Source organism: Lepisosteus oculatus, chromosome 4 (assembly GCF_040954835.1).
Source record: "Lepisosteus oculatus isolate fLepOcu1 chromosome 4, fLepOcu1.hap2, whole genome shotgun sequence".
NCBI classification, from domain to species: Eukaryota; Metazoa; Chordata; class Actinopteri; order Semionotiformes; family Lepisosteidae; genus Lepisosteus; species Lepisosteus oculatus.
In genome coordinates, this window is record NC_090699.1 from 25,313,002 (window position 1) to 25,319,001 (window position 6,000).

A 6,000-nucleotide genomic window follows, 5' to 3' on the forward strand; every position below is an offset into this window, starting at 1 on the left:
GGAAACTTGCTAAAGTTTCTTATATTTTTTATTTTATTCATTTTTTTCCTATTTTATTATTTTTAATATTAAGTTCTTGGATGGGAATCTGATCTCATATCTGTTGATCAATGTTCAACAGCAATAAATTAAACAATGTAAAATGCCTCTGTTGGTGACCCTAAAATAACATTGGAAATTCATACTAGGTTACTAATAGGAAATAACATAACATGCCTGCTGCACATCATGTTTTTAAAAAGTATTGAATTGAGAAACCGCTTTACTTAGTACACAGATTTGCTTTAATAGCAGTCAAGGCAAGGAAATACTGTACAGTATAATGCATTACCACCTTGTAGCCTGATTTATTCAAAACCTGGACATAAAGCAAGGCTGATGCCCTCTTAACCAAAATTTCTAAATTACAATTTTTACTACTGTATGTGGTACCCTCTTTTGATTAGATACTAAAACACTGGTCCTAATTACACTACATTGTCATTAAAGATCCCACAATAGTTTGTAAGAGAAGAGGTGCTTATTCCAGTGTCCTGAGTAAATTCTACTTTATGCTTACACAATCTAGTCTAACTAATGTTCCCCCTTAATTTGTTTTCCCTATGATCTGCTGTGTAGTGGGGATGGTGGTGCAAAATGGCTGCCATGTGTCACCCAGGTGGGTTCTACACATCACTGGTGGATGAAATAGATCCTCTTCTATATTTGAAGAACTTTGGTATCTTTTGTGTTGAAATATGAACTATTATCATAGAAATCTCCTTATTTTATAAAACAAATTTACAATGCAGTTTCTACGTTCAATTTTTCACCATTTTCAGCTACTTTGAGTCTCATTGAAATTTCAGTTAATGAAGCCAGCTGAAGGCCATGGGATCTTTTGATTTCCTAGTAACCACTTTCATCCTGAAGGAATGACTTAAGCCTAGAAGAATTCCACATAGGGCCATTTCTTTATTGAAATAAAATAGTTCTTTTACATTTTCATAGGCTTTAAAACAGACATATGAATATTAGACAAGAGACACAACTAATATGCAGTGGAAATCTGAATTTGCCTTATGTTTTGTTTTTCTTCAAAGTCAACAAAATCCAAACCAGTTGGAAACAGATTAAAAATTCTAAACTGCACACGATATAATGAACCTGGTCATTTTTATTACTAATTTACTATGCCTCCACCAAGAGCCCATTAAACATTTTCAACCAATTACATATAACCTGCAAGATTCACAGGCTATCTTCATTAATCTTTCTCAGCATGGTGGTGGAATTTCCCAGTTATTCTGCTGTTAGGCTGTAAGTGCTCTATCAACTTGAGACTATAAAAAGAGTATGCTTAGCTACCGTGTTTGATTATAATTACCCTTTTAGTAGCAACCTTATGTCACAAGTGAAGAATATTACTTGATAAAAAAACAAATTTAAAAGAATTATTTAAAACACATTTTAGACCAAGCTAGCTGAAATAAAGTATTTTATATACATACGTCAAGCAAAGATGCATCTCCATGTTCTTTTACAGCTTTGAAACTTTGATCAATATGGAAGAATAAATCCCACTATCCCCATTGGGCTGAATTGAGATAAATAAATTAAAGGAAATCTTGATGCACTACATCTAAATTGGAGAAAGGCCTTTTAAGAAGCAGTGTGAAAGGGGAGGAGCAGAAAGATAACTAGTGTCTTAGTAGCAGGAGACTTAGCAGATAAAGGAGACCCTGTGCCTATTGATTAGTTACAGCATGGAAATAAGCTTAAATCTTTTTGTGACAGGGGATTAAAGCTGATATCAGAGAGCTAAGGGGCTGTGAGGCAACAGAAACAGAATGTTACTGTGAGTTGGATACCTGAAACAAAACGTTCAAGACTAGGTATCAGTACTTTCACATTTGTCCTGAAAATAATTGAAAAAAAAATCTGTTACTGTAAAAAGTGTTACTGATCAACACTAAAGCTACGGTATACCTGTAGGTATAGGCAGAATACTAAATTAGAGTGATTACTATTAATGAAACACATTAATCATTAATCATTAATCATTAATCATGAGATAAATTATCAAATGAATAGTTACTAATGATTACAGGTCAAAGTATTATTAATGAATCATATTCACTTACTGAGCTTAGTAAGACATTTTAAAAGCTGGAAATGTTGCTTCCATTTATTGGACAGATCCAATACAACTGTCAGAAGGCTTCTTTGGAAAAGATGAGAGGAAGCAAGAGAGCTAAACAAAATTATGTAAACTAAATATTAGATTTTTGTATATTTTTCTCTGAAATCTAATAAATGAAAAACGTCATAACATAATATAAACAAGAAAGTAAAATATACCAACAGGTAATATTTTAAATATTGGTTATTTTCCAGTTTCTTGTTGTATCAAAGGTTATAGAATGTCATCACTTTTCAAACACTATGGGTTTCACCCAGCCAAGAAAACAAGCAGGATTCCTGATTAAATACAGCCCAATGGACCAGAGATGTGCAGTGACCTTTTTGGTGGGCAGTGGTTCAAAAGGGGAGAAGGGACACTTTCCAGGGCAGGACTTGTTACATTAGAGTTTTCTGGACACAAATCAGTGTCCGCTTGTATTTTTGTGTTTTTTAATTTTACAGGACATTTGGATGTGACTTCAGAGGCATTATAATATTCACAACCTAGGCAAAAAAATGGTTGTCTATAATCACTGATTCTGTTTGATTAACAGACAAGATATTACACCCCCTCTACTGAACATATACTGTATTTTATTTTCCTGATATAACACATCTTAACAAGAGGACAGAGCAAATACAATAATAACCATCTAATTACATGCAGTACCAAATGCAATCTCTTTCCATCTTAAGAGCAAGAGTTCACATGATAGCACATCAAATCAAATACTTTTTTCTTCCCCAAAAGTGTCAATTGTGGGACAAATATTCAGGAAGCCACGACAAATTATCATCTGCCAGCTTAAATAAAATGATACAGATAATGTACTTGTCTTATAAAGCATTATATCTCATTATTATTATGCACTGGATATCTCTTGAAATTGCTCAATATACACTACTAAAACTTTACACATTAATTTATACATCAAAACAATTTTTATCATTATATATTAAGCTATGAATTCCAATAGAATTATTTATTGATCGTGTCCTAAAAAAAAACTGGGCAGAGATATTCAAAAGTAATAATGGAATTACTACTCATATAGCCTGTATCTTTTTTGTAAATAGGCTACAGGCAATTTTGATATTCATCAAAATTTAAGCATTACAACATTTACCAATGTAATCATTCTTGTGAGGCAAGACTCTTCTGTTATTGAGGCATATGTAGATTGTAGCCTAAGGAACTGGCTTTTTTGATGACCATTTACCTGTTCATTTGCCATTAGCTTTGACTCAGTTATGAAGCGATGTACTCCCTTTAGCTGCCTCCCTAAATCTTTTCTTTCTTTTTATATTCTTCTTTTTTCATAAGGCATGCTCTCCTGTTTCTGTGACTGAACCATGCACAGTATATACAAAAAAGAAATTGCATGTTAGCTGTTCATATCAAATACAAAAAGACTGGCTTGTCTACTCAGTTAACTAAATTTTCATAAGGAAATCCCAAATCTAGGTAGTTAAGTAGCCATGCAGACAATAACGTGGCAATTTCGTTGGTTTGCAAACTTAGAAGAGGTGAATGAAATAGTCTTTCTTAAACACAAAGTGCTCTATATGACACCCTTGGTGTGTTACTTTTGTACAGTCCTTCTGAAAAATCTGTGTATCTTCTCACCGTTCAAAAATGTTTAACACAACCTCGACAGCCTACATTGCTTATCGATGCTTTTTTCTCAGATTTTTACAATGAACTGGAGGCGGGCACTTGTGCTCGGGTGAGATCAATTAGGTCCAACATTTTTTTTTCCCCGTCTGTACTAAATACAGAAGCAGAATTGTCAAGTGGCGAAAAATTTAATTTAATTAAATTGGTTGGACTTTTTTTCTACAAGCAAAAAAGTGCACTTGGGCCAATGAGGCCAAAGGGGCTTGAGCCACTGAAGCCACCCCGCCCTGCATGTCCCTGCAATGGTTCAAATTCAAGTCATCTAGGAAGTCTTTGAACGGTGCAGAGAATGCTGTCTTTAACCATGTCTGGTATTCCTCAAGTACAAGAAGGCATCAAATGCAAGAGGACATTTGATTCAGTTAGTTACAAAACCTGGAAGGTTACAAACAAACAGAAACCTTTGGGCTATGCTTTAGCTAATTGTCATTCCCTCTGCAGCCAGAGGGCGCTCCTACTCTGTCCTGTCCCTAGTTTCCTGCTTTGCTGTCCTTCCGGTTTCCCTCTTTCCTTGGGCTATCTATTTCCGGCTCACTTATTCTGTCTCGCTCGGCATTGACATTTGGATGTCCTGAGACCCGCCTAGCACCAGGTTGCCACTCCGTCCGTGGCCTGAGGGCATAAGTTTCTATATGGCACTCTTTGCTCTGCCGAGCCCGGGCTAACTCCCCGTTCCACCGCCTTGCAAAGGGTCTTTTTCACTCTCCTGCCTCTCCACGGTTTGTCCCTTCTGACATCCATGACACTAATTGATTTGATACAACCAAATAGGCCAGACAGGAGCAGACAGAAGCTTCATCTCATTTGTAACTTTTCTTATGTTCTTATGGTGCATACAGTAGATGTAATAGAATATACAGTATCACCAGACATCAGTGTTCCAAGGACTTTAAAAATGAAGTAAACATACATGAACCTCTTCTAGAAATCAGACAAAATTGAGATCTGAAAAAATACTGTGTCATGAAGAAAAAAAACATTTCACAGTAGCACTCAAAGAACGATTCAAGACACTAGCCTTTAAAGTAATAAAGATGGTTTCAGATGATTCGCAGATGATATTAGGCAAGCTTCCAAACCTTGTATTTACATGGTCTTTATACAAGCAGGAGAAAATAAAACAGCCAAACGTGAGAATTTAATGATACAGTAAGCTTTATTTACACATGAAATAATGAAACAATCCCAGCCCAGCCCAGCCCTTTTACACACAGAATCCTGCTTTTAATGTGAAATGGTTAATGTGCTTATTCTATGCCTTAGAGCATTCATAGAAGGTAACAACTGACAACAAATTATTTATTTGTGTGCATATTTTATGTAAATGTTCTCAGTACAAAGAAGCCACATTTTCCCTGTTTTAATCAGGAGTAAAACCAAACAGTACAGTTCATGTTTTTTTTTTTTACTATCTCCTAGGCATCAAGAATGCCCTTTGAGCAACTGCACTTTATTTGAGACCAGATTCCACTGTGTACAGTATACAGTATATGACTTGTTCTTTACATTAATACATGGCACAGTAGGTACAGTAAAAGTACAATTTCACTTTCTTAAACTGAAGGTGTTACGACCTCAGGTGTCTAGGGGAAAAGGGGTGTAACATTTAGGATAATTCTTTTGGAAGCAGGGGGATTCTGGTGAGGGACTAGGAAGCGTGATAACAAGGGTAAGGAACTAGAGTGGTGCCAAAGAAAAGAAAATAACAAACAAAATGGAGCTGGCTAGGACAGTGAGGGAAAGCTAATCTGACTACAAAAGAAAACCCGAAACACACGGTCTTCGGCGACTTCAACACCCTAGCTAACCTGCACTGACTACCCAAAACCATACAAGACAAATGGCACTCACCCATACTAAACTAGTGTACTAATACAAAATCAACTAAGTGTGTAAAGTGTACCCAACAACCTAAACTAACCTTATATACAAAAGTTCACACAAAAACACAAGTGAACCAGGAATACAAATAAGGGAAAACAAGAGTACTAAACAGGAGCAGGGTACAAAAGAACACAAAAGTTGAACATGTAACACTGGGGCAAGGTAATGGCAAAACAAGGATGAACACACCAACAAACAAAAGTACAAAGAAACTAACATAAACCAGCAAAACAACAAAGCCGAAGCTATACGAAAATAAACACACACAAAGCAAA